We start from the raw sequence: 27,651 nt of genomic DNA, 5'->3' as shown, positions 1-27,651 counted from the left end.
ATCTATCATCTATCTATTTGTCTATCTAATCATTTATTTTTTTGAGGAAAAAGAGCATTCTTACATCAAAATTGCAAACACATTCCTCAACCCTCTCTCACTGTGCAGAGTCTTTCATTACACTCAATATTGATTAATGAACAGATTATTACTTAAATGCAGTAATTTTGCACACATTTTTGCTATTTCCTTTTTATTCCTAAATCCTCTCCTCTTCCTTACTTTTCTTTCTATACCTTCATTTTCACTTTCCCTCTAAAAGTTACTTTCTATCCAAAATTGATTCGCTCTTTGTTCAGACAAACAGAAAAAAAAAAAATGTAAGAATGACATAAGTCTTGATTGTAGTTATGTGGGATTTATAGGGAAAACAAATCAGACTTGGCCCTTTTACAGATGAGCTCACACTCTTCCATTTTCCCCATTGGATTTAAAAAGAAAAAGTCAGGGAAGAAATCCAAATCAGAACCTTTATCCCAATGCCAATAATTTGATTCCAACTTTCCTGTTTCTCCAAAGAATCTTTTCCTCTAAACTTCTCATTGTTGCTTTGGGCTCAGAAAATGAAAATACACAGAACTAGAAACTCAAAAAAAAAAAGAAGAAGAAGAAGAAGAAGAAGAAGAAGAAGAGAGTTATGTAGTTCAAAGCCTTGACACTTGACGAATGGCTATCAAAATACCGTCTTTTATTTTGAGTTCATCATTCTATATTTTACCTCAAATAAACATAAGGTAGGAGTAATGCCACTTAATGGTACCAAAAAGGTATATAAACTATGCAAAGATCCCTAATGGCTTCTTTTTAAATTTAGAATAGAATCCAAATTCCTTACTATGAACTGCAAGGCCCTCTGGGTGTAGCTGGACATTTCCTGTCATTTTTCTTGTCACCCTTTCCTTACCCAGCACAAAAACCCCTTTTGTTTCCTTGAACAAACTCTACCCTGTTTCCTCCTCAAGGCTGTCACTTCTGTTGAAAACACCATACCCCCAGCATCCCTAGATCGTCCTGAAGCTGGCTCCCACATATCAATCTCTTTTATGCCTTCACTATCGAAAAGTTCACTCCCACCAGACAGTACTCTGTTTAATTTCTTCAGAATATGTGTCACTTCTTGAAATAATTTATTCAATTTTTCACTTATTTTCTGTCTACCCCAGTGGAATTTCAGTTCCATGACAACAGGATGCTTATTTGTTTTGTTTTCTTTACTCACAACCCCCAGGTGAGTTCTTTCATTATGCAGGTTCCTGATAAATATTTTTGGATGTAGGATTTAATGAAGATCAGCCCTCAATACAAATGTAGTATTTTTAAAACACACTATTTATAAAAGACACTAATACATAAAATTTATCATAGCTAAGTTACCTGCTCTAACCTCATATATGGGTTTACTTTAATAATCTGTTCTTCCAGAAAAGATATCTTGAGCTATCGAAAATTTGGTGAAAATGGGAAATACATTCTTATTATTTTCATTGAGTAGAATGATGATGCAGTATTTCTTTTTTTCCTTATAATTTTCTGTTGTGTATTTTCGATGTATAAAGGAAAAACTGGGCATTATAACAACAATTAAAGCATAACCTGGGGAGAAGAAGAGGAAAGGAAAATCTAGAGAAAATGGAAATATGATTCATGATGATGGGGTGATAAGAAAGCTTTTTCTGCATATCCTAACTGATGGAATTAGTACATTCCCCCAATGCCCCCAATGTTCACACTCAATGTCCACATTCTCAAGTTGATGCTTTTCTAAGTAAGGCTTGACTCACAGGTCTGTTGCTTTCTTGGTATCGAAGGATTAGCTGTCTTCCTCTTTCTGGTGTAAAGTTAGGGACTTTTAAGGTAAAAATTGTTTAATTTGATGAACAAATCTATACTAACTTACTAGTAGGAGATGTTTAAGGCAAAGCATCTTGTTCAGGGTCCTTCCACTGAAGTTCACATGTTAAAAAGTGACATTCAGCAGGTAGTGTACTGCTTTGATTCATAAATAGATGATTGTCTCTAATGGTGGGAATAAAAAGACAGCTAAAGGGGAAAAATTTTGTTTATTCTAGTGGTACTGGTAAGTTATCGTATTCAGAGTCTCATGGAACCATATGGTTTTCCTTTCAAATATCTGCTATAAGATGTTTATTTATTTGCTTATCCAATTATTTACTATCACTAATCTTCCTAGTCTTTCTGTGTGCTGTGTAAAAGGACAAAGTCACTCAACCTGAATAAAATCACCCATCACTTTACCGACCAAGCCATACAATGCCATTAACAGTCTCCATTTTTTCCCCCTCTTTTACCTTTGGCTTTCCAAAGGTCACAGTTCAGTTGCCACCTGATTATCTTAAATCTCTGTTACATACTTTCAGATGGGTGAATCTAAACAAGTAATGTTAGCTAAGTTATATCTGATTTTAATAAAGATATCAAGTTCTTACAGCTTCTCAAAGAACGTTCGCTATAATCTAAGTTCCCTAATAGATCAACATCTTTGGTATTATCTGATTCCTTGGAAACACTGGTATACACAGGGAATCTTGAGTATGTTGCATATAACCTTGTTTTGGTGATATGAGTCTAAAGAAATGGTAAATCAATGAACATTTATAGAATCCAATGCTGATCTAAAGTTGCATCTTACAGGGTGCCTGGGTGGCTCAGCCGGTTAAGCTTCTGACTCTTGGTTTCAGCTAAGGTCATGATTTCACAGTTTGTGAGATCAAGCCCCACATTGGGCTCTGTGCTGACAGCATGGAGCCTGCTTGGGATTCTCTTCCTCTTCTCTCTCTGCCCCTCTACTGCTCTTTCTCTCTGTCTCTCTCAAAATAAATAAATAAACATTAAAAAAATAAAGTTGCATTTTATCATTAAGAAATAAATTTTCTAGGGGCGTCTGGGTGGCTCAGTCGGTTAAGCATCCAACTTTGGCCCAGGTCATGATCCCATGCTTCATGGGTTTGAGACCCGTGTGGGGCTCTCTGCTGACAGCTCAGAGCCTGGAGCCTTCTTCCGGTTTTGTGTCTTCCTCTCTCTCTCTGCCCCTCCCCTGCTTGCACTCTGTCTCTCTGTCTCCCCAAAGTAATAAACATTAACAAAATTTTATAAATGAAAAAAGAAATAAAATTTCTATTCTGATCTACTTTTAATATATATTGCATACAAACTGGTTATCTATGCATATAAGCGAAAGCATAAATGCCTGGTCAAATGGCATTTCGGTTCCCTGTAGTCTCTTAAATGTGAGATTTAGAAGACAGGGTTGAAAGAGATCTTTCAGACTTGTGAGGCAGCTTGGTAGAAAACCTAGTGAAAAGAAAGGGCATAATGAGTGTGGAGATGAGCAAGCAAATTAGCCCGAAGAAGAAGGGCAGGTAGAACAATGGCAAAGGACCTGTCTGGGAGGAGCTGGGTGAGGGGGGGCTGGTGAAGGGGGAGGCAATAAATACAACTGATAGAGATCCTTGAAGACCAGTGTGTGAATAAAACGCATGTCATTTGTCCTGCCTAGGGCAGGAGAAGGTCCGTAACCTGAAACAGGTCATTTGGCTAACAGGACTCTAGAGAGAGCCCAACTCAACCTTCTGAGTGCCAAGCAGACAAAGCTAATTAAAAATATATCATTTAGTAACGAGTGGGCTTGCAACAGCAAATACAAAAGAAACCAAGTTATACATAATTGAATATGTAGTTTTATCTACCAGTCTGCTTACTCCTCAAAAGAATGATGTAGTTACATGCAAGACACAGTGAAAATACTGAATATAAATCGATATTAAAAATTGATGCCCCTGGTATATACAGAGGTTAACTTTTTTTCCCTGCGTAACAAGGAGGAATGTCTGTGCATCTCAAATGCAGCCCAGCTTACTTTTCCCAGACAACTGCAAACCTGACTGCTCCAAGATGCTTGATTTCCAGCTCATCGATACTAATTATTTCTCTTCCCCACTCAGGGTTAAATATACCTTAATGGATCTTAAATCTGCCCGACAAAGAGTCTGACTTAGAGACTCATCTTACCCATGACATATGATGATTAATTAATGAGGGTCAGCTGATACGTGTAATGAGGGAAAGCATTGCAGGCTGAATGACGCCCTGTAGAACCGGAAAGAGGACATTTTATCAGAATCACCAAAATTTCCTGTTTCCAAACTAATTAAATTAACTCTTTCTGTAGTATAAACAAATTCTGTTTATGTCTTTCAGCTTACTGCGGTTTTCTTCTAGCAAATAAAATGCCCGTGTCTTTTCATTAAGAACAATAAGCTTCCTTCCTACAACAGTTAAGTTTTCTTCTGCAATCACAGTTTATCCTTCTTTTACTACTGGGTGGGGGTCAAGTACAGTGTGCATTGTTAATCTTTGAAGCTTTAGTCAGTGTTGGCAGCCTGTTGTGACTGAGAAGCTAACACACAGTAAGAAATCTCTATAGGCTCCCAATCCCCTTTCCCGACTGAAGAAAAATGCTTTGCGACAGGAGTGACAATTAGCTTAAACCTGCCTTTTCCCTTCTGGGGCATTCTTTCCACCTGAACATACCCTGGTTATCTAATATTATCCGAGGCTTTATTTGAGAATGTTCATCTCATGAGAGTATTCTTTTGAAGTTTGAGATCTTATTAAGACAAAGGATGTCTGATGACCTTAGCTTCAACCAACTGAACATAGCACAGACCAGATGTGCAGAATCTCTTAGAGAAAAAGATCCGTTTGAAAAACAAAACAAAACAAAAATCACAATGCTTCAAGCTAAATATATTGACTTGTTTCCATTAGGGATGTCCCAATTCTTGGAATGCTTTCTTAATATGAATTTACAATATATGTCTCCTGTTCAACCATCGGGCTAGCCAGACGTGCTGATTAAGATTCTCACACTTGCTTTCCCTCGAGAGATAACTGGAGTAATGTGGACTTATCCTACCCTCTCCTGAATCCTTTGAGTTCTGGTCAACACAGGAATGGATACAGGGAGCACATATGCATTGACCCATGCTTTTTCATTAATTTATTGCCCATTAAAATGTAAAATCATAGAGGCCAGAAATTTTCTACTTAATTTGCTTTGTATGGCAGGTTCCTTGTATGCTGTGTATGTTAGAATTTTAAAAATTACTTGTGGCTAATTTCATATAAAATGGAGTAGTCTCTGTAAATTTCCTGCCCAAAGAATTATGTCTTACTAAGTGAAAATAAACTTTAGTGTGTTATTAATTAACAGTTTATCACATTTCTTTTTAAACATTTTTTAATGTTTATTTATTTTTGAGAGAGACAAAGAGACACAGAGTATAAGTGGGGGAGGACAGAGAAAGAGGGAGACACAGAATCAGAAACAGGCTCCAGGCTCTGAGCTGTCAGCATAGAGCCTGACATGTGGGTCGAACCCACGAACCATGAGAGCATGACCTGAGCCAAAGTTGGATACTTAACCGACTGAGCCACGCAGGCACCCCTAGCACCTTTCCCTTAATAGGATAGTTGTCTTTGTTGGCTTCTAGAATTCATTCTTTTTTGTAGTTTAACTACTTGAAAATCTCATCTGCCCATCCATTCACTCTTATATCTTCCTTCTCAACAAAGGGATCCAGAGGTCTGACTTCTTAAAGATATAAGAGAAATGGGTGTAATTTGAAGTTGAGTGGGAGAATTGTTCTGAATCTGAAACCTAAAAATGTAACATCTTGAAACCACCTCGAAAGAATTTATGTCAACAGTCACCAATTTGTTTGCAGATTTTGAGTGGCATAGATTTGTGAAGTGTGACGTTCTTCTTTACTAAGCATGCATTTTATTCATAGTATTTCAGAAAAAGCTAAGGCAGAATTATTTATACAAATAAAAATCAGCATTAGAAATGTAGGCTATGAAGACCATAAGACACTTTGGTTAAGTAACCTTAAACATCTGTGACTTCCAAATATCAGATACATAGCCTTCTTCAAAGTATCTTTCTTTTTTCCTCCCTTCTCTCAGACGGCCTGATGTCAAGAACCAAAGTCCACACACTTAGTTGGTTCAGCACGAAAGTTTCAGGATTCATTGTAGCTTTCACACAAGTTCACCTTATTGCAGTTCAGCTGATTAGAGCAAATGTCAAATGCAAATTTTTTTTGGCCACGCTACAAAATGGAATACAAAGTTGGTGTTAATTCTTTAGAAAAGTGGATATATTTATGCAAGGCTGGCCCATGTCTCATAGGTGAGTGAAATTCAGCGTGGCTTTAACTTCTGTCTTTCATGGCTTTCTCTGGTTTATTCTCATCATAACCTGAGTCTAGCCCATGGTATTCTTAAGCTATTCCCTGGGTGGAAGAGATCTTTCTCTTGACAGAGTCTTGGCATATCTAGGGCAGGCTCCACTCTTCATATGCCCTTAGTTAAATCTCCACATATATCTATTTGATGACCTATTTCCAGAAACTAATATGTATGTTAATATAAAACAAGAAACCCTTAATATCTTGACTTTCCTTTTTCAGTCACTGGATAGAATGTGTGACTTCTAGGGCAAGAATGAAAGGCAGCCCCCAGTTTAACACCATTGTTTGAGGTTGGAACTTGAGATGGTCTTGTTTCATAATCAGTTAACTCAACATTCTTTCCTTTCCACATTTGGACGTTATACAATTTCGTAGTTTTCTTCTACATATAAATGATACTGTGTGGAAAGACTGGCTCTATTTCAGAGCAACACACAAAGCCTACTGCATATTGTAGGCATATGAAAAATATTAACTCTTTTGGTTGTTATCAATGAATAGCACAATGATGTATTAACTTTGTCAGAAAACGTGTGCTTTTTAAACAGAGGCTTGCCTTCTCTAACCATAAGTGAATGGCTTTGGTGAATATTCAGACATCCTATAGGTTTCTTAAGGTATCTTTAGACAAGGGGACAATTTTGTACATCCCAATTCACAGCACAGAGAGGCAACTGTTCTTAAAATTAAATATGCTAGTAAGGTATGTTTAAACAAACTGGGATTTAATGTTAGGTTCATAGTTACTTGCAAAAGGCAAAGATTATACATTTAACTCAATATTTGTATCAATATGGACAGGCTATTTGAATAATTAATTCTAACAATATGAGAGGTTATATTATTCTCTATTCTCCCCTTAACTTTGTTTTTATATACACTGGGCCTTTAGCCAAGAAGTCCCATAGTATTATTGAAATGTCTTGGAAAAAAAGTCTACGCTTATTGCTTAATTATTACCATCCTGATCGTGGTAGGTGTGAAGAAAGTACACAAGAGAGCAGGAGAAACTTATCACCTTAATGCTAAGGGGCCTCATAGAAATGTTTCTGTCTCTGCTCATGTTAATTAAATGTGTTGGTAGAATCAACTGAGGCAAAACGTGACAAATAATTTTCCTTAGATGTTCTTTCATTTTTTTCCTTCTTGCTCAAATATAGCAAAACAGTTTAGCTACCAGGCATATATTTTTGAAGATTTTTAGATACATTATCTGATGCATCAGTGTGTACGGTTTGTGGGCCAATCAATTTGAGCAACAGGTGTATTCTTTATGAAATATGTGCTGAATACTCCAACGTGTTGAGCATGAGCATCATTGCAGTTAGTAACATGGCACCTTGTAGAGCTCTTTGACTTATCCTGTTAATGAGGATCTCAATGGTTCAAAACATTCATTCATTCAAAAAATGTTTCCTGAGTTCCTACTATGTGCCTGCCACTTTTCTAAGCACAGTGAATATAGTAGTGAGAAAGCATAAGGCAAGCAAAAGGGAAGCAAGGACACAGAACCGCCAGAAAGAGGCAATTAAGTGAACTACAGTATATTCACTAGAACACTCTCGTAATACAGAACTGTTTTACACTAACTAGATATTGACACTAACACAAAAATATGACATGTTTCAGACTTAAAAATATGTTACCCATAACTTATTTTATATGTAGGTTATTGAATTAACTGATGATATAAAATGTGTAAGACGTGGCACTTTGGTTTGCGAAAAGGATGAACACATTACATTCTCATCAGTATAATTGTGTTTTGAATTAGAAATTGTAATAAATGTAAAATTCTAGTAAGTTATAAATTAAACAATGTGGCTTAAGCTGTTATAGAAACTCACACAAGCTGTTCCCCACTTCATAAATCACTCCTTTGGAATTGTGAATGGAGTAACTGAACAGTGCATATTGATTTAAAATTTGGGCCTCTTTTTGTAGGTTGGATTTTGACATACGAGCTTAAAGATAATGAAAGATGAGGAGTTGTTTGCTAAAAATAAGAAATTTCCTAAAGCAGTGTTTGTGAGATAAGAATTTCTCCTGGTGCTGAGGCACTTTCCCCTAGGGATTCCTGGATGTCCCCTCACAGCTGGGCCCAGACATGCTCTCTCTCAAGCAAAATCCATTTGCTTGATCTGTAAATGACTAATTAGCACTTGTTTTCCATCTCTTCAACAACAAGAGCAACAATAATACCTGTGCACACGCATCTTTTATTTGGAAGATACCTAATCCAGAGTTTCACTTAAATTGCTAAGTGAAACAACTTCATCTCTATTCTTTCAACACCACTTATTTTTATAAATATTTAAGCGATCATACACTAAAAAAGAGAGGGACATAAAGAGAGACAGAGAGAGGGAAAGTGTGTGCAGTTAAAAGAAGAATTTTGAGGTAGGCACTTGCAAACTCATTCCAATATTCTGTACCACCTTGACAGAAGGTGCAAGTCTGAAGGCCAACAGTGGCTTAACTGCAAGTTCTTCCCACTTGGTTTCCGTGGAAAAGATTCCCTGGCCGATTAGTGTCCCTTATCAGACAGATCCAGGACAGTTCCCATTTATTTCAGTTCACTGCCAACTGGCAAAATTCTTCAAACAAGTCAATGATATCTCCCCACGGGAGCCAAGGGCAGTCTAACTTCTCGATACTACAAAGCCTGCCTCCAACAGCCTCTGGTTTTTCACTGTTTCCAAGTGTCACCTCTGTGCGGCCCTCTATGGCACGCAGTGTCCTCCTTCCCTGACCTGTGAGCACATGTGATTAGTAAACTGCAGCTCGCAGTCTATTCTGTCTGCTGTTGGATGTCCTGTGTCTGACCAACCCCGCAACTCTAGAGTGAGAATCCCTCCCTCCCTCATGGGGGAACAGAAGACAATAAAACCCTCCTGTATCATGATAGATACAAGAATTGCAAATATGATAAAACGTGTCTCAAAAGATCCAGGCATGGGTATTTGGAAACAATCCACTCAAATTCTTAAATCCCACACAAAACATATTATGGGATTACATGGCAGAAAAAAGACAGGCATAAAATTAGAAGAAAACGGTAACAAGCGTTTTCAAATTTCTTGACAGGAAAGCCTTTTAAAATGAATGTGACAAAAAAGATTAAAAATATGCAATTTAAAAATTTCTATAAATCAAAAAGAATAAAAAAGAGCAAAGTGACAGAAGCAATAAAAGAGAAAACACCATTTAAGTTTCTCTATGTCAGAAATCATAACAAGAATAAATTATGCAAACATTGGAAAATTTTGGAAACTCTTTGACAACATATGATAGGTAAACATAAAGATAGGTTATGAATCAATAAGAGAAAGGTAAATGATACAAAGACAAAGCAGATAATAGATGTGACATGTAAGTCAAAGTAAAAGAGAACAGTTTCATAAATATATGACTTTCTGTTTCATGAGTAATTAAGTCTACATTTTCTCTAGTATCAAGATTTCATTTTGCCTGCCTGATAAGCAACGATCTTAAAAGTGAATATATTCATTTATTAGTGAGTCTAATGAGACAGATCATCTCCTAGTGAGAGTATATGTTGTTAAATCTTTATGAAAACTATTTTTATATATTAGAGTTAAATATGTTCACACTTTTGGACTGATTAATAAGAAACAAAGACAGAAGTTACATAGAGATGGTTTCACAGCATAATTTATAACATTGAACAGTCCCTTATTTGCCAGAATAAGGGACTGTTTGAAACCACACTCAGATACATACAAATGATGGAAAATCATGCAGCCAATTAAAAATTATGTTTTATGAGTAATTGTGTAATGTAGTGACATGTTGTGATACGTTGTAGGAATAAATTATGAATGAACTTCATATAAACAACATATTCTGCTATGATGGTGAAATATATTCCTAGATATAAAATTTTAAGAAACTGTCAAAATTCTGACAGTTGTCTCTAAATGGTACATTTGAGATGCTTTTCATTATAATGGATGCTTTGCACATTGTAGTTTCTCCAATGAACATGTGTCATTATTATGTAAAAAAAATCAATTTGATAACTGATATCTTTTTTTGAATTTAGGAAAAGAGTATAGCTTTAGGTCAAATGCTTGAGTAATTACCAAGAGATGGAAGATAGAAAACATGACATTTACTTTGACAAGATAATTTCATTTGTTACATGAGGACTGTAAGAAGAAAGTCCATGAGCATGAACTATTCCAAGAAGTTTCTAAGTAAAGAGTAAAGGGAATTTTTGTATTGTTTTCCTAACTTGTGCTTTGTTTTTTGTCCTCTTTTGTTTTTGCTTTAATCTTTGAAGTCTAAAGAGTTGAATAAGTTTCTAGGATAAGTTAAAAGAGCCAATAATATAGAAGGAATTTAAGATATCTCATAAAGCATGATCATGGAGGAAGCAGAAAAATGTATTCCAGAGCAAATGCACAAGTTAAAGGTTAAACTTCAATGGAAAAATTATTTTTTCCCTTTAAAATAAAGACAAAAGATGACAACCAATGAAGATAGAGATGAAATGTTATTTGGAGAGTAAGGAGAGCTAAACTGTGTGAACAAAGGCCTCTATTTCCTACCAAAGCCTTCGACCTTATTATTTTAGGCCACCATCAGACAGAGAGAAGGATGGGGTGTCGTGAGGGCCTGTGACTAGCCTAGGACTTGAAAAAGTTCTACTTGGATTGGAATGAGAGCCTCCCCGTGGCTCATGAAAGGTAGGTGAGCAGTTCTGAAGGCCCAATTGACACGGGCATTAATGGACACAAAGATAGCTTGAAATCAATTGTTTCATCAACACCCTCTAGTTATTATAATGATTAAATTGCAAGGAGATGGTATTTTAGGGTTAGAGGATTTCTAAAGTGATGGTGTTAAAGTTTCAAGGGCTGACAAATTTGAAGGAGTTGGTGAGAATGTATTTAAAATCTACATTTGCGATAACGCGAGGTACATAGGGAAGTAAATCTAGAAGGGATTCAGTAGACTGGATGTAGGAAAAAGTATCCGAGGGCTGTGTGCTATGAGACAAATGAAGAAATATTGCTGGAGCACGAGAGTGGAGGTACATGCAGGATCAAACAGGTGGGAACTTGCACTTCTTCCTTTATCGTTTATTGACTAAGGAAACAGAACCATGACCTGTTGTCTTTTGGACACTAACACATTTACCCAAATCTGACATATACAGGCATTTCCTGAATGAGTAGTGATTTGAATGCCCCCAGATAAAGTATGTATTTAAGAATTTCAGGAAACTTTCTCATCTTTATCAGTTCTGTCACTATATTGAGTAAAACTTACATAAACAGTTTTTTCAACTGTTTAGATCTAGCTTTCAGTAATTTTTCTTAAGAGCAAGAAATTTAAAAAATATGCAATTATTAGAAAGTGGGAAAAATTACAGAGTTAGAACTGGCCCTTTTACACTGATGTTTATAACCTCAGTATCTTCAATATCTCTGCATATTATATTTTATGTCAGAATTTCTTAACTGTGTGAAATTTTTAAATGGGAAACCCATTTACTGTGTTTGTTGTGAAATCATTTATTACGAAAGTCTTCTGACTTCAATTCTCTGCAATCAGTGAAGTCATTTTGTCACATGTAGTAATTTATTTTTAGAAAACAAAATGTGAGTACAGTTTAAGAGCATAGATGAAGGGAGAAAAGTAATCTTTCCTGAATTAATACACCAAGTTTTGTAGATCCGATGATTTCTGAAAATCATATGAATTGAATTATATTTTTAAAGTCAAAAGTTCATTCATAGGTTTCAGTGATGATGTGAATTTCTTTACTATTTCCTTCATTAGGTAGTCTCTGAATATCTGTGAATGGCTTTAAAATGACCTAGAAATCTAATTCATCATAGCTAAGGTCATGTTTGGATTTTGGTGCCAAATTTGGATATATAGAAAAGATCTATTCACCCAGTACCCTAATTAAAATACTATTTAAGGTTCTAGTTCAATAATAAATGATTTATTAATGTGTAACTTAATTCTTGTGGAAAGGACTGAGAAAATATTGCTTGAGGCTGGGAATTGGCTAAAAAAATCTAAGACTGCAATTGTGATGCCAGTAAAATTCTTACTTGACTTCCTTCTGGTATTGGTACTAGAAAATAATTCTTTAAAAAATGACAGTTAACCCAAATCTTCACTGTTAGTATAGGGACGTTAATACAATTCTAATGAGTCAGTATGCAAAGCAAGCACACTTATTATGAGAAACCTGAATTGAGATGTTCAGGCTGGTGTAAGAATGCTTGTGTTTGTATAGATGTGCCTTTCTTCTATATACATTTTGTTGATATTCACTTAAAATATTCACTGTGACCTTCAAACCAATATTTCCTGAGTATTATACACTTCACTGATACTATGGCTAGTTAAAGCAAATGCCATTTCACTTTATCTGTTTAATCTAAGACCGTATATAGCTGAGTATTGGGAATAATAGTACCTCGCTTGTTTATGGTCTTTATAACTTAGAAATAATGTTTAAAGTGAATTCCTATGCGACAACTCTTTAAGTGACTTAATCCACCTTAGAATTTGGGAACTCACAAAATCAACTGTCTGCCTATGTAGCGAATCTTAGTGCAGAATGAAAAGTCATTTTAAAACTTTCTAAAGGTTTTACTTTGATCTCTATAATAACTTTAGAACAAAAATTCATGTCATAGTCCATAATATTACTTAATAAAAATGTGGTTCCTGTCTTCCCTGGTGTTTCCTTCCCCACTTCTGGAGCCTCTGCCCTCATCCCTCAGATCTTATTGTGGGGGTGTGCTTTCCTGTCTATCCTTTGCCTCCTGTTCACGCTCTCTGAATCCAGTCTTTTCATTCAGCTCCATAAGCTATGTTCTGATGACTGATGATATTTCATTGGCTTGGGTAAGGGAGGAAGAACAAGGAAGAATCTGAGCAGCAAAGATAAAAGTTTTTCTGAGGTGTGGGGCACCTGGGTGGCTCGGTTAATCGTCCAACTTCGCCTCAGGTCATGATCTCGTGGTTCATGAGTTCGAGCCCCACATCAGGCTCTCTGCTGTCAGCACAGAGCCTGCTTCAGATCCTCTGTCTCCCTCTCTCTCTGTCCCTCCCACACTCATGCTCTCTTTCTCTTTCTCTCTCAAAAATAGCAAATAAACATTAAATTTTTTTTCTGAGGTGCAGATGGAGTGGAAAATCAGGGATGCTTTTCATCTTAGGCATTTTGATTCTCATTTTTCAGGTTTGGAATTTGAAAGAGAAATTGATTTATTTAGCTAAGATGAAACAAGCATTATGTGATATCATTTCTATTCCACATTTGTAATTTCAATTCTAATCACATAGATCTTGGTTACTCTTATTACTAACCATATTTTTAAAATAAAGAAAGCTATTCTAAACAACCATGACCTGAAATTTCCTTACTATCTTCAAAACTTATTATATACAGATACACACAATCATATATATACACATATGTGTCTACACATATGCATATGTATATACACACATCTTTCCATCTCAATTGGCAATTCCTTTGCTTTCTTATGCACCAATAACTGAAACATGGAAAGAGATCCATTCTTTTAAAGTGCCTGTGTGAAGTCAGTCACTGGATTTCATCCCCAATTCTTGAATATTTCAGAAAGACAGTCTAAAAGCAGAATAGCCAGAAAGAATCACATGGTGAACAGATTTGTGGCAAAGACTCTTAATATTCATGTATATCTGAATGATTTTCCTTCCTGGTTATACAACTAGGCTACAGGTTCTAGCATCCCCCCTTGTAATCTGCTGGGATCCTGTGGTGAATTCTGACGACAATTGCGAGTGAGGGTGGTACATACCTCTAGCAGGACTGGCTTTATAAATCTACAATGTGCAATGTCAGACCTTTTAACCATCTCCCAGCTGAATGGATGGGGTTTCAAAGATACGGAAGAGAGGGAAGCTACAGGTAGAAGGATTCTGTGATCCTGAATAAGCCCATAGAAGGATATAGCTGAAAAATAATCACTTATTTTGATCAGCCACAGATATTTAATAATTTGTATGAATTAATTAGGGTAGCTAAAGCAGGCATCCAAGAGACAGTGCTGACATGGAATGCAGAAAAGTATTTGGGAAGAGAGAAGGTGCGAGAGACAAGTTTTCACCTTGTGTCACTATTTTATCTTTCACACTTTTTTGGTGGTATTTTTTCCAATGACAATCATTCATTCTTTTTTTTTTTTCCAGAGAGAGGTCCATAGCTTTATTTATTTATGTATTTGAGAGAGAGAGAGAGAGAGAGAGAGAGCACATGAGCATGCACAAGCTAGCAGAGGAGGGGCAGAGAGAGAGAGAGAGAGAGAGAATCCCAAGCAGGCTCTATGCTATCAGCATAGAGCCTGACGTGGGGCTCAGTCTCACAAGCCATGAGATCATGACCTGAGCTGAAATCAAGAATCAGGTGCTGAACTGACTGAGCCACCCAGGCACCCCAGTAGCACATGACTTTAGATTGACCACCTCAACTTCTAGGATTAATTTCCTAAAACCCAGCAAGGCTTGGTTGGTCACAAAATGGAATGCTAACATATTCCTATGCTGCATATCTGGATGAACAAGTGGCTAGGGGTGGGACTGTAGCAATAGCAATGACTATCCCTACTGCAGCAGAAAATACTTCAATAAACCGGCATGGGGGTGGACATTAGACACATATTTGGAGTACCAACATACCATATAAATAACTTGTACAGTTTTTTTTATGAGAATTTCATTTAAATATTTTTTTAAATTTACATCCAAATTAGTTAGCATATAGTGCAACAATGATTTCAGGAGTAGATTCCTTAGTGCCTCTTACCCATTTAGCCCATCCCCCCTCCCATAACCCCTCCAGAAACCCTCAGTTTGTTCTCCATAGTTATGAGTCTCTTCTGTTTTGTCCCCCTCCCTGTTTTTATATTATTGTTGTTTCCCTTCCCTTATGTTCATCTGTTTTGTGTCTTAAAGTCCTCATATGAGTGAAGTCATATGATATTTGTCTTTCTCTGACTGACTAATTTCACTTAGCATAATACCCTCCAGTTCCATCCATGTAGTTGCAAATGGCAAGATTTCATTCTTTTTGATTGGCGAGTAATACTCCATTGTGTGTGTGTGTGTGTGTGTGTGTGTGTGTGTGTATATATATATATATATATATATATATCACATCTTCTTTATCCATTCATCCATCGATGGACATTTGGGCTCTTTCCATACTTTGGCTATTGTTGATAGTGCTGCTATAAACATGGGGGTGCATGTGTCCCTTCAAAACAGCACACCTGTATCCCTTGGATAAATACCTAGTACTGCAATTGCTGGGTCATAGGGTAGTTTTGTTTTTAGTTTTTTGAGGAACCTCTATACTGTTTTCCAGAGTGGCTGCATCAGCTTGCATTCCCAACAATGCAAAAAAGATCCTCTTTCTCCACATCCTCGCCAACATCTGTTGTTGCCTGAGTTATTAATCTTAGCCATTCTGACAGGTGTAAGGTGGTATCTCATTGTGGTTTTGATTTGTATTTCCCTGATGAGTGAAGTTGAACATTTTTTCATGTGTCAGTTGGCCATCTGGATGTCTTCTTTGGCAAAGTGTCTATTCATGTCTTTTGCCCATTTCTTCACTGTATTCTTTGTTTTATGGGTGTTGAGTTTAATAAGTTCTTTATAGGTTTTGGATAGTAGCCTTTTATATGGTATGTTCTTTGCAAATATCTTCTCCCATTCTGTCGGTTGCCCTTTAATTTTGCTGATTGTTTCCTTCGCAGTGCAGAAGCTTTTTATTTTGATGAGGTCCCAGTAGTTCATTTTTGCTTTTGTTTCCCTTGCCTCTGGAGACGTGTTGAGTAAGTTGCTGCAGCCAAGTTCAAAGAGGTTTTTGCCTGCTTTCTCCTCAAGGATTTTGATGGCTTCCTGTCTTACATTGAGGTCTTTCATCCATTTTGAGTTTATTTTTGTGTATGGTGTAAGAAAGTGACCCAGGTTCATTCTTCTGTACATCACTGTCCAGTTTTCCCAGCTCCACTTGCTGAAGAGACTGTCTTTATTCCATTGGATATTCTTTCCTGCTTTGTCCAAGATTAGTTGGCCATACGTTTGTGGGTCCATTTCTGGGTTCTCTATTCTGTTCCATTGATCTGAGTGTCTGTTCTTGTGCCAGTACCATACTGCCTTGATGACTATAGCTTTGTAGTATAGCTTGAAGTTCTTTCAGGATTGTGATGCCTCCTGCTTTGGTTTTCTTTTTCAAGATCGCTTTGGCTATTCGGGGTCTTTTCTGGTTACATTCAAATTTGAGATTATTTGTTATAGCTCTGTGAAGAATGCTGGTGTTATTTTGGTAGGGATTGCATTGAACATGTAGATTGCTTTGGGTAGTATCGACATTTTAACAATATTTGTTCTTCCTATCCAGGAGCATGGAATCTTTTTCCATTTTTTTTTTTGTGTGTGTGTCTTCTTCAATTTCTTTCATAAGCTTTCTATAGTTTTCAGTGTGTAGATTTTCCACCCCTTTGGTTAGATTTATTCCTAGGTATTTTATGGTTTTTGGTGCAATTGTAAATGGGATCAATTCCTTGATTTCTCTTTCTGTTGCTTCATTGTTGCAACCAATTTCTGTGCGTTGATTTTCTATTCTGCAACTTTGCTGAAATCATGAATCAGTTCTAACAGTTTTTTGGTGGAATCTTTTGGATGTTCCATATAGAGTATCATGTCATCTGCAAAGCGTGAAAGTTGACCTCCTTCTGGCTGATTTGGATGCCTTTTATTTCTTTGTGTTGTCTGATTTCAGAGGCTAAGACTTCCAATACTGTGTTGAATAACAGTGGCGAGAGTGGACCTCCTGTCTTGTTCCTGACCTTAGGGGGAAATCTCTCAGTTTTTCCCCATTGAGGATGATATTAGTGTAGGGTCGTTCATATATGGCTTTTATGATCTCGAGGTATGCTCCTTCTATCTCTACTTTCTTGAGGGTTTTTATCAACAAAGGATGCTGTATTTTGTCAAATGCTTTCTCTGCATCTATTGAGAGGATCATATGGTTCTTTTCCTTTCTTTTATTGATGTGATGAATCACATTAGTTGTTTTGTGGATATTGAACCAGCCCTGTATCCCAGGTATAAATCCCACTTGGTTATGGTGAATAATTTTTTGAATGTATTGTTGGACACGGTGGGCTAATATCTTGTTGAGGATTTTTTCATTCATGTTCATCAGGGAAATTGGTCTATAGTTCCCCTTTTTAGTGGGGTCTCTGGTTTTGGAATCAAGGTAATGCTGGCTTCATAGAAAGAGTTTGGAAGTTTCCCTTCCATTTCTATTTTTTGGAACAGTGAAGAGAATAGGTGTTAACTCTTCCTTAAATGTTTGGTAGAATTCCCCTGGAAAGCCATCCTGGACTCTTGCTTTTTTGGGAGATTTTTGATTACAAATTCGATTTCCTTACTGGCTATGGGTCTGTTCAAATTTTCTGTTTCTTCCTGTTTCAGTTTTGGTAGTGTATATGTTTCTAGGAATTTGTCCATTTTTTCCAGATTGCCTATCTTATTGGCATATAGTTGCTCATAATATTCTGTTACTATTGTTTTTTATTTCTGCTGTGTTGGTTGTGATCTCTCCTCTTTCATTCTTGATTTTATGTATTAGGGTCCTCTCCTTTTCTTTTTGATCAAACTGGCTAGTGGTTTATCACTTTTGTTAATTCTTTCAAAGAATCAGCTTCTGGTTTCATTGATCTGTTCTACTTTTTTTTGGGTTTCGATAGCATTAATTTCTGCTCTAATCTTTATTATTTGCTGTCTTCTGCCACTTTTGGGTTTTATTTGCTGTTCTTTTTCCAGTTCCTTAAGGTGTAAGGTTAAGTTGTGTATCTGAGACCTTTCTTCCTTCTTTAGGAAGGCCTGGATTGCTATATACTTTCCTCTTATGACCGCCTTTGCTGCATCCTAGAGGTTTTGGGTTGTGGTGTTGTTATTTTCATTGACTTCCATATACTTTTTAATTTCCTCTTTAACTTCTTGGTTGGCCCATTCATTCTTTAGTAGGATGTTCTTCAGTCTCCAAGTATTTGTAACATTTTCCAAATTCTTTCTTGTGGTTGATTCTGAGTTTCATAGTGTTGTGGTCTGAAAATATGCACGGTATGATCTCGATCATTTTGTACTTGCTGAGGGATGATTTGTGTCCCAGTATGTAGTCTATTCTGGAGAACGTTTCATGTGCACTGGAGAAGAATGTATATTCTGCTGCTTTAGGATGAAATGTTCTGAATATATCTGTTAAGTCCATCTGGTCTAGTGTGTTACTCGAAGCCATTGTTTCCTTGTTGATTTTTTGATTAGATGATCTGTCCATTGCTGTGAGTGGGGTGTTGAAGTCTCCTACTATTATGGTATTATTATTATTGATGAGTTTCTTTAAATTTGTGATCAATTGATTTATATTTTGGATGCCCCACATTTGGCACATAAATGTTTACAATTGTTAGGTCTTCTTGGTGGATAGACCCATTGATTATGATGTAATGCCTTCTGCATCTTTTGATACAGTCTTTATTTTAAAGTCTAGATTGTCTGATATAAGTGTGGCTACTCCGGCTTTCTTTTGTTGACTGTTAGCATGATAGATGGCTCTCTATCCCCTTACTTTCAATCTGAAGGTATCTTTAGGTCTAAAGTGGGTCTCTTGTAAACAGCATATAGATGGATCTTATTTTCTTATCCATTCTGTTACCCTATGTCTTGATTGGAACATAGAGTTCATTGACATTTAGAGTGAGTACTGAAAGATATGAATTTATTGCCATTATGATGCTTGTAGAATTGGAGATTCTGGTGGTGTTCTCTGGTTCTTTCTAATCTTTGTTGCTTTTGGTCTTTGTTTATTTATTTATTTATTTATTTTTTCAACTTTTCTCCCCTCAGAGAGTCCCCCTTAAAATTTCTTGCAGGGCTGGTTTAATGGTCAGAAGCTCCTTTAATTTTTGTTTGTCTGGGAACCTTTTTATCTCTTCTTCTATTTTGAATGACATCTTTGCTGGATAAATAATTGTTGCCTGTATATTTTTCTAATTTAGCACATTGAGTTTATCCTGCCACTCATTTCTGGCCTGCAGGTCTGCTGCAAACCTGGTCTGTCTTCCCTGGTATGTTAGGGACTTTTTTTCCCTTTCTGCTCTCATGATTCTCTCCTTGCCTGAGTATTTTGTGAATTTGACTATGATATGCCTTGTTGATAGTCGTTTTTTGTTGAATCTAATGGGGGTCCTCTGCTTCCCGGATTTTGATGTCTTTGTCTTTCCCCAGGTTAGGAAACTTCTGCTATGATTTGCTCACATAACCCTTCTACTCCTATTTCTCTCTCTTCCTCTTCTGGGACCCCTATGATTCTGATGTTGTTCCTTTTTAATGAGTCACTGATTTCTCCAATTCTTAAATCATGCTCTTTGCCTTAATGTCCCCCCTTTTTTTCTGCTTCATTATTCTCCACAAGTTTGTCCTCTATGTAGCTGATTCTCTGTTCTGCCTCATCCATCCTTGTCACTGCGGCATCCATCCGTGATTACAGCTCAGTTATAGCATTTTTTATTTTATTTTGACTAGTTTTTACTTCTTTTATCTTCACAGAAAGGAATTCTAGTCGATTTTTGACTCCAGCTAGTATTCTTACTATCGTGATTCTAAATTCTGGTTCAGACAGATTGCTTGTATCTGTGTTAGTTAAATACCGGCTGTCATTTCTTTGTGCTCTTTCTTTTGGGGTGGATTCCTTCATTTTGTCATTTTGAAGGGATAAAAGGAATTAATGAGGTAGAAAAACTAAAATTGAAAAACTAAAGTTAAAAAAATATTAAAAGTAAAAAATTAAACACACACACACACACACAAAATTGAATAATCATGCTAGATCCTAGGTGTATTTTGGTCTGGGTGTTGAAAGTAGTTGATAGATTAGAGGAAAAGGGGGAAAAAAAGGAAATCATTTGAGAATTTGAAAAAATGAATACAATGATGTAGACTAAAATGAAATGATGGAAGTAAAATAGAATTTGAAAAAATTTTCACAAAAGTAAATAATATAGTGGAAAAAACTAAAGGAAAATATTTTTAATAAAAATTGAAAATAAAAATGAATTTTTCTCTTTCTGTATTCAAGAAAAAGAAAAGAAACAAAAAAGAGGAAAAAAAAGAAATTATTTGAAAATTTGAAAAAGTGAATACACTGTAGTAGACTATAAAATAAAATGCTTGAAGTAAAATAGAATTTGGAAAAATTACATAAAAGTAAAAATGTAGTAAAAAATTAAGGAAAAATATTTTTAATAAAAATTGAAAATAAAAATGAATTTTTCTCTTTCTGTATTCAAGAAAAAGAAAAGAAGTGAAAAAGAAAAAAAAAGAAAAAAAAAGAAAATTGAATAGATGAACCTGCTAACAGATTGAAGTTGGAGTGAAATTACTTTATTTTCCACTAGAAGTCAGACTATGTAGCGCTTTATAGTCCATAAACTAAGCAGGCGGTGAGACTTGTGTTCTTGAAGAGGGAGGTTGGCCTAGTTGGGTGGGGCTTAGTGTAATGGCTCTGTTCTCCACTAGATGGCGCTGCTAACCTACTGAGGTGGATTGTTATGGTGCTCGTAGGTGCATATGCGCATGCCTGGGAGCAGTGAAGATGGCGTTACCCTGCTACCCTGTCTCCAGTATTGGAACTCTGTTCTCCCTGGTCAGCAATTGCGCACCTGTCCTCTATCTTCAGCTTTTGTTCACTCCCTGCTTTTTCACTGTCCGTGACCAAGCCCCAGGCAGTACCTCTCTCCCGAGTTTTGTCTCAGATGTGGCTGTTTTCCCTGGCCCCTTACTTCTGAAGGACTGTGGCTTTGACCTGTTCCGCACCTCTATGGGAGGGTCTCACGGAGCAATGGCTGAATGTTGGCTGCACCCAGGAACGCTTGCTGAACCCTGCTGCTGCCAGTGCCCTGAGACTGCGGCCAGGTGCCAGGCTGCCCCGAGAAACTTCACGAGATAGTGTAGCAGCAGCATTTCAGGGATTATGGAAAATCACAACACACATTTGGCACCAGGCTTCACCCTTAACGACCTTGCTCCAGCACCAGCGAATGTGGCAGTTCTCTGGGGTCTGCTGGGCCCAGGTTGCCTCACAGCCTCTGACCAAATGTCCTTCCAGCAGTGGAACCGCTTCTCCCCGTGTGGCCCGAGAACCTCCAAGATCCCACTCTGCTCCTGGTCGCCCTTCCCACCAGAGCACTGCCAGGTATTGAACTGTGGAGTTGCAGTCTCTGCACTCCCCTTGTTTACAGTCTTAATGGAATTTAAACCCTCTCCTTTCTCCTTTCTCCCTTTTTAGTTTAGTCGCTGAAGCTGTTTCCAATTTTCCACTTTCTCTCCAGCTGCTTTTGGGGAGGGGTGCTTTTCCTGTATTCTCCCCCCACCCCCATCACCGTCCTCTCTCTGCCCTCAAAAGTGGGTCCCTGCCCTCTGCGGCTTCTCGCTCCCCAAATTCACCTCTTCTTGCCGTGCACCTGCTGAAATCTGTGGTTCAGGTTGTGCAGATTGTTGTGTTAATCCTCCAATCAGTTTTCTAGGTGTGTAGGATGGTTTAGTGTTGGTCTGGCTCTATTTCATGGATGCGAGACACACAAAAAACTTCCATGCTGTTCTGCCATCTTGGCTCCCTGCCACTCATTCATTCTTACTTCCCTTCCTCAAATCTCTTTGTGACAATAACCACAAAATCTATGCAAGTGGCCACCAAGTTTCTACCTTCTACTGTTTGTTATCCTTTAATGTTTCTAAGTTCTTAGACTTACTGACTTAGAACAAAACAAAGCAAAAGATCTTTTTTGTTCGCTGTCGATCCAGTATGTAGTGTCTGTAAGGTTATTAGAAGATTTTGTAGTGGAGTTGACTGACCAAAAAGTGTCAAGAGGATGGACAAGAACAGCTTAATTAGGGAAACCCAGGAGTCCCTTGAAAATGTGAAGACACAGTCAGGGTCAAGGCTAATGAATGAACTAGGATCCAGGCATCTGCCTTCATTTCAAGAGGAAGGTTATAGAATTTGAAAAGCTAGCATGGGGTGAGTAGTGTTCTATATTCACTAGAAGTGAAAAGTCAGAAAATGCAATATCTTTTATATTATTTATAAAATTTTTATTATATTATATACTTATATTATTTTATATTGTAATCAGAGACTCAGCAAATCTAGAAAGCCCAGATGATAAAATATTCATGTTATGAATGCTTTTATATTCTAAAGATTATTTTAAGAGTCTTACTACTGGCCATATACACTTATGTCTGTATAGACATAATGATTGAGACAAAAAAATGTGGAAACTCTGGAAAATAGAATCAGGGGGAGTTATTAGCTTGCTTTGAGTATGGCCTCTACCCTTATTCCACATGTACTCTTTCATAAAAATGATAATACCATATAACAGTTATTGAGTGTCTACCATGAAGTAGGCATGGTAAATCATTCATGGTTAGTCTATCAGAATTAAAAAAAAACAGATTTAAAATATACTTTCTGGTATAAATTAATAAGGATATCCTGTGTCCAACAAAATAAGATAAGATGTTGGTAGATAACACAATCAAAAATGATATAATTATCTTTGGAAGCCTGAGGCTTCTGGAAACATCGGACTTGGCCAATGGACTGACGAATTGAATAACAGAAGCAGATTCTGACTGGAACAAACTGAAGCCTCATTTGTGGTGTCACAACTGTTGAGGGACACGGCCTTCCTTATGCTCTGGATTAAAAAACTCCCCCAGTAGGGCAGTCAAGTACACCACAGTCCATTCCTTACAGTGCCTGGTTCATGCCTAGGGGGGATTCATGCAGAAAGTATTGGCATCACAAACCGTTACCAGGCCAACATGAGGATTGGGCTTCCAGCCCGGGAACACTAAGAACCAGGAGGCAGGAAAGGGGAACAGCTGGCAGCTGTTATGTCCACACGCATCCACCACCCCCTCCTTTGCTCTTGAAGTGATGGAAACAGTCTCCTTACATCTGGGACAGGAGTTGCCATTGCAGCTCATATAGCCCTGTCAGGGGGCTACATCTGGAAGAATATTGCTATATATATATATATATATATATATATATATATATATATATATATAGCAGCAGGGGTTTGCTTCCATAGACAGCTCAAAGCTGTCAGGAAAAACCTGAAGGGGAGCACACAAGTGTGCAAGAGACTCAACCAAGCATGTTTCTGGATCATATCCATGTTTGTTATCAGGTGGTGACACTCCAGAAAGTTCTGCTCCACCATGAGACCTGATCATAAACACGGTATGTTGGAAACTTGACTCTGGTGCAAATAGTTTACTCTTTTACTTGTCCGGCCTTAATATAATAACTGAATCTGAAGAAATGGATCATTTTAAGTAGATTTATTTGAACATTGTTTGCATCCATATGCTAATATGACTCCAGAATATGCTAGGACAAATTAAGATAAGTAAAGGTCATGCACTTTCATGCCCTTCTGAAAAGGGAGACTATAGCTAATTACATTAGAGTTTGATGTATTAAGATAAAGAACATGTTATGAACCTTGAGCCCAGTCCTTGAAAACAAGTCACTAATTGTTATATCTTTAAACTGCCCATCTTTTCCATATTCTGACAGATCTTGATCTATATCAGAATCATTTTTCATATTTTTTGCATCTTTCTTTTCTATTATTTTTCTTTTAAATACATTTTGATATGTGGGACTTATCCCCCAAATACCAAAAGAAATTCTCTTAGTATAGGTCCAGGCATTCTGCATTAAAAAAAATGTTCTTAGCCTTTCTCACACTTCTGAGCTAAAGATGTAACATCAATAGGTAGGTATCTCTTAATTACTCACATTTTCTTTTCTTTATTTATCTATTGATATAGACAGTTTATGCCTTCTGCTTTATTTTATTTTATTTTTTAGTTTATTTTTTTATTTTGAGATAGTGTGCACATGTGGAGGGTGTGTGGCAGAGAGAGGGACAGAGAGAGAGAGAGAGTGAGAGAGAAAGAGAGATGGAGAGAGAGAGAGTCCCAAGCAGGCTCTACACTGTCAGTGCAAAGCCCAATGAAGGGGCTCAAACTCATGAACTGTGAGATCATGACCTGAGCTGAAATCAAGAGTCGAACACTAAACTGACTGAACTACCCAGATGCCCCTATGTCTTCTATGTTAAACAACGGAGCCACAAACTTCTTAGTCTTTCAGGCATACAGTCTTGGAGTCATAATCATCATTTATTGTTGACTCATTCCCATAGTTCAAATTAATCCCAGAAGATATTACCTCTGTAATGCCTATCAACATTCTATAGATTGTAATACACGTATGCCAGTTAGAATAGTTTTAATTTCAAATAATAGAAAAATCAGCCCAAACTGGTTTAAAAATAAACATGATTTATTGGCATATGTATTTCCAGCTTTCAGAGGTAGGGAAGATATTAAGAGGAGTTAGATCAAAGTTCTTGCTCCATTGCTCTGTGATTCTCTCGGTTGTTCCTTCTGTTGTAAACTTGTTCATTTTGGGGTTTTGTTTTCGGGTTTTGTTTCGTTGTCTTGTTTTCATTCCAGCTGGCTTCTTCTAAGGCAGGAAAATAGTTATAGCAATTCCAGTGTCATATACACAACCCATAATACTCAGAAGGTGAAAAACTCTGGTTTTCACAGTGATTCCATCAGGGGGTTGTTTTTCATTCCAATTAGACTAGTTAAGTCACATATAAGTCTTTGAACAAGTCACTGTCTCAAGGTAAACGTAACACACTGATTGGCAAAGAACTGGGTTGCGTATCACTTCTATTCAAATTTGAATTTATCAAAGTTTTACCTATCCTAGACAAACTTTCAAATCTTTATCTGGGTATGGAAAATTTTTATCCATCTTTCCAATACTATACAAATAAATAAAGGCGTCTTGATGCCCACAAGCCAAAGATCTCCAGGGACACATGTGTAACCAAATGCAAAGCCCAATGAGGGGCTCAAACTCATGAACTGTGAGATCATGACCTGAGCTGAAATCAAGAGTCGAACACTAAACTGACTGAGCCACCCAGGTGCCCCTATGTCTTCTATGTTAAACAAAGGAGCCACAAACTTCTTGGTCATTCAGGCATACAATCTTGGAGTCATAATCATCATTTATTGCTGGCTCATTCCCATAGTTCAAATTAATCTGCATATTTCTGACTGCCACAAGGGAGGTAATTCACCATGAAGAACTGTGAGATGTCATGGTAAATGAGTATGGAGAAGAAAATATTGTAGGAGATGTGATTGTGCTTGGTGAATCTGATAAGATATCAAAATAGTAGGCGTTTCCTCTGGATTGAGTACTGACATAAAGCAAGGACATTTCAGAGATTGGTATCTTAATTTTTTTCGTCTGGTAATGGAAGTGAAAGAAGCTGCTTTTTAACTTTCTTAAGTGAAATGCATTCTGGAAAGGCAACTACAAAATTTGCATTATTCTCAAATTTTTGTAAGGATATGAGTCACATTTTACTAATTGTCTAAGTCATCTCCACAGCATATAAAAATTGCTGTATATGTAGTAAGTGTTCAATTTATATTTATTGCCTTACATTGAAAAGTATTATTTTGATCAATCAAGTGACCCTATGGAATTGTATGTGATTTACTTAAGATTTAGACTGATGACAAAATATCTATCATTTATAAAATGTTAATTTTGACATGAAGTATTTTAGAGACTTTACATATATTGTAACATCTAGCTCCTAAACAAAACTAATATATCTGTTTTGTTATTCTCATTTTGTGAATGAGAAAAGGCTAAATGAAGCTAATAATTTAGTCAACGCCATGCAAATAGCATATGACCATATCTGTATTTTTACCTAGGTACTGTTGTTTATTTACAGAAAAATAGACTTAAATATAGACTTCTGGATTTGTGGAAGATCTGGTTTTGCAAAAGTTCTAATAGCAGGACACAAAGCATATGATTTTCCAGCCAACATTTGACTTGAATGTAATGTTGGAAACTATATGCAATTCAAACTATATGTTCTTGATGTGATGAGAAATACTAATCTTCTAGTCAACATCCAGCTTTTCCATCATTAATGGATCATAATGGAGACCAAGCTTATTTCATTATAAATGGAAAAATAATCAAGCAGAACAAATGGGATCTATTTTTGGTTACCCAATATCATAAACTACCACATTTTTCATGAAAATAGTCTCAATATTAATCTCTGAAGTTGTTTTATGCTTAGCTCACAGTATTTATGCCTTTGATTAAATCCATTTTCTTGCAATGCAAATGTAATTCATCAGGGTTGACCCTACTCTAACTTATGATTTTTTTCATTGATTTTAATTTAGTCTCTGTGAATAAGTTCTCATGACTGCTGAACCCTATCTGAGCTATACTGAACAAATGCATACAGATGCACCAAAATCTTGGGAAATGGAGTTGTTCCAAAACGTATGGATTTTATAAAAAAGTTCAGTTCTCAGTCAAGTCATTAAATTGTTGAGACATTTTTGGTTTTGCCAGAGATGGAGAATTACAGGCAAAGAAAGACTACAGAACTCAGAGATAATGATTACCAAAGACTTTTTTTTCTTGTTGCATGTTACTTTTTGTTGAAATATAGTGTTAACATTTCATTCTCTTTTTCTTACGACCAAGAAACTGACTACAATTAATATGGAAAAGTGTAGTTTAACAAACAAAAGCCTATGGTACCTGCTAAATCATGGGATATATAGCCTATAAATAGATAAAATTTAACTCTTCTCTTTTTTTTCACTTTTGAGAAACTCCTTTTTGTAGTGCAGACTTTCTTTCCAAAAACCTAGTTTTAAATACTACGACTTTAATCTTCAGTGGCTCTGCGTGTTATGTCAGAGAATAATAAATGTAAATGTAACATTTAAACTATCAGTAATTCATTCTGTAAGAATAGTTCAAAGGAGCACTACCTTGAAGATATTGATTAAGAGGAGAATTGCAGAGGCATTACACACAACTTTAATGTCTTTGTACTTGAAGAGAAATTTGTATGGGCATAATCAGTAAGCAGAGTAACTAGACAGGATCTGATTATTTACACTTTATTTTTTATAATTCACCTGCCAGAAGGACACTGCTCTGAATTTTTTTTATTCTATCAGGGTTAAAAGGATTTCTTACAGTATTCATTCAAAATAAGCAGATAATACAGGTATCTGAACAACGGTCTATATTCTGATCTACTTGTCTATTAAGAGGATCTCATTCAAAAGCTGAGCTACCAAAATAATTGAGTTTCCTTCAACATAT

This window comes from Prionailurus viverrinus, chromosome C1, assembly GCF_022837055.1.
Source record: "Prionailurus viverrinus isolate Anna chromosome C1, UM_Priviv_1.0, whole genome shotgun sequence".
In the NCBI taxonomy this organism is placed as follows: domain Eukaryota; kingdom Metazoa; phylum Chordata; class Mammalia; order Carnivora; family Felidae; genus Prionailurus; species Prionailurus viverrinus.
Note: the sequence above shows the minus strand (reverse complement) of the source record.